The sequence below is a fragment of the Aquarana catesbeiana genome, linkage group LG01 (genome assembly GCF_042186555.1).
Source record: "Aquarana catesbeiana isolate 2022-GZ linkage group LG01, ASM4218655v1, whole genome shotgun sequence".
Lineage (NCBI taxonomy): Eukaryota > Metazoa > Chordata > Amphibia > Anura > Ranidae > Aquarana > Aquarana catesbeiana.
The window spans coordinates 750,995,951-750,998,542 of NC_133324.1; the positions used below are offsets into that span (position 1 = coordinate 750,995,951).

The following is a 2,592-nucleotide window of genomic DNA, read 5'->3' on the forward strand; positions in this document are numbered from 1 at the left end:
TATCTTGCTCAAGTGAACAATACAATCCCTCCTTTAACAAGGTTATCCACACTTTCTGTTATCTGAACGCTACATGAGGCTGTGCACTATTATGGTAATCTAGAAAATGTCTGCTATATTTGTAATTTTATTTGTCTTAATATTAGAGAGATGATCTCCAATGCAATCACATAAACATCACATCTTCCCATGTAATGTTTACAAGCCCTACAGGAGATGACACACCGCATACCTAATCTGACAATTTAACAATTGCTTTATTTGAACTGATAATATTTTGGCATAAGACCTGACTGTTGATATATTTCCTAAAAGTGTGCAGCTTAAGCATTGAAAATTACCACATTTGTACATGCTTTCTGTGCTCAAGCGTGTATCTCTGTCCGTTTTTGAGAGAAATAAAAGAGGGAATAATATATTTCCAATAGTGGGTGCTCTTCTGGCTACAAACTGAACCCCCAAGAACAACACCTCCCTCTCAATGTAATATTGGCAAATATCTACGATGCACATAATTCTCTTCTTAAGCCTACGGCCACGTCACCCTGAACGTGCTTGATCTCGTCTGATCTCGGAGGCTAAGCAGGGTTGGGCCTGGTTAGTACCTGGATGGAAGAACGCCTGGGAATACCAGGTGCTGTAGGCTTACACACCTCATGTCCCGGAATTGCGAGTGAGGCGTGTGGTTGCCATTATGTTCATATTGAGGCTTGGAAATCTGTGTTGAATCACAGATGTGCCTCAGTGAAAGTGAGGTTTGGCTGTATGGATTGACTATATCTAGCGATGACAGGAAGTGTTTTCTCATGCCCCATGTCCACTTGTGATGAAACCGGTCGGGCGGAGATAGACAGACCTTTCATCGTGCTTGTTTTGAATGTATCATCATTTGCTGCTTTACACATATGCCTGCATTACTTTAGAGGATGTAAGTGCAGTAAGCCTAATGAATCTTCGAAGAGGTTTTTACACTATCGGAGTTCCTTTCTTTTATTTAAATATTGATGGGACATCCGGGTGACCAGAGACCAGAGAAACAGTAGCTTTGAGCCGGCTGCTATATATCGGCTGCTGTCTCCCCTGAGTAACCTTAATGGTGGATACATCAAGGCTCTTGTGACCTTCCATAATCAGAGGGTCTATGCTTTATGGTAAGTGTACATCTTAACCTCTGTGTTGGTGGCATGCCACATGGTGGAGGAATGTCTACTGGATCTATCTCACGTACTTCATTTGTTTCACAAATCCTTGGCTATTTATAAGCCATTGTGTTTCTGGACTTTAGAGACTATATATGTTATTTTATTAGGAACATTGAGCTATTTAGCTCTTTAGCGCAATATATCTGCCCCTGTTTTTTTCACTATATTGTCGTGTTTATCTCACAATTTTTATGTTGCAGCTTTTTCATATGTTTTGAGCACTTTGCACAAGTGCAGCATTATTTTATGTAGTATTACATAATCTCTTCAGATGCAGAGGAAATAGTGGACCATGAATCCCTCTTTTTATACTTTTCACACTTTCTCTTTCCTCGTTCTTCAATATTTTTGAAAAGGGTTTCTCAGGAGGTATCCCTGTGGCATATATGCTTTTCTTATGACTGACTGATCATCGCCATACTACAAGGATCTCCTCTCCATCTCCTTTACTTCATTCTCAAACCACTGTAATGCAGAATAATTCCGCCAGACCCTGATGAATTGTCCTTTAAGTACGGCCCTCTTAACATGCATAACCTTGCAACTATCAGCCTGGAGAAGAGAATTCAACCCCCCCCCCCCCCCCCCAACAACCCCATTACTATAATTTTCACATCCTCTCTTTTCACAATCCCTACCACCCTTTCCCACCCCACTCCATTTCCCATTTCCCCTTCTTCTATTTTTGCTACAGTGCATTCAGAATGTCTATGGCTTCGTTCTGGGCCTGACACCAGATTCAGGAGACATTGGAACCTTATGCTTCAGGGCAATAAAAACATATTATCTTCCTTTTCTTGTTATTGTAATTTTAATTGTTTATTGAGTTTCAACAGCATTCTTTTTAATGTCCCTGCTGTTATATTAAAAGGAAAACACATATTTTATAGCCAGTGAATATACCAATCTAGTTTGGATTGTGGAAGGAAACTAGAGTTCCCAGATAAAAGAAACAGAAACCTAAATCTATGTAGGTAGCATTCATGGTGGTAGTCAAATTTAGGACCCTAGAATTGCCAGGTTAGTATGGCTGTATCAAAAATACACCAAAGCACATGAACCAAAGTCTGCTATTCACATCAACAGAAATTAAAAATTATCTATAATTATTACAGCTTTCATACATTTAATATTAAAATGTTCCAATAAATAATTGCATTAATTTTTGTAGTATAATTTGTTGTGATTTATTTTAAAATTCAATCAATGTAATCAACAATTAACAACAATACTCACCTAGATGGCTGCAGCACCAATCCCAGTTGCGGCTATCCCTTTGTACCTCTAACGCAGAGAACTGAGTGATCAAACCCCTCTTATCACTCAGCTCTTGGTCTTCAGCCTGCGGGGAGCTGGTGACTGTCAGTCACTGGAGCGCTGGGATGTGAAG

At 39.6% G+C, this 2,592-nt stretch overlaps 1 pseudogene; it reads left to right on the plus strand.

Moving 5' to 3' along the window:
• Positions 1–527: 527 nt before the first annotated feature.
• Positions 528–646, plus strand: LOC141125139 (5S ribosomal RNA; annotated as a pseudogene).
• The last annotated feature ends 1,946 nt before the right edge of the window (positions 647–2,592 follow it).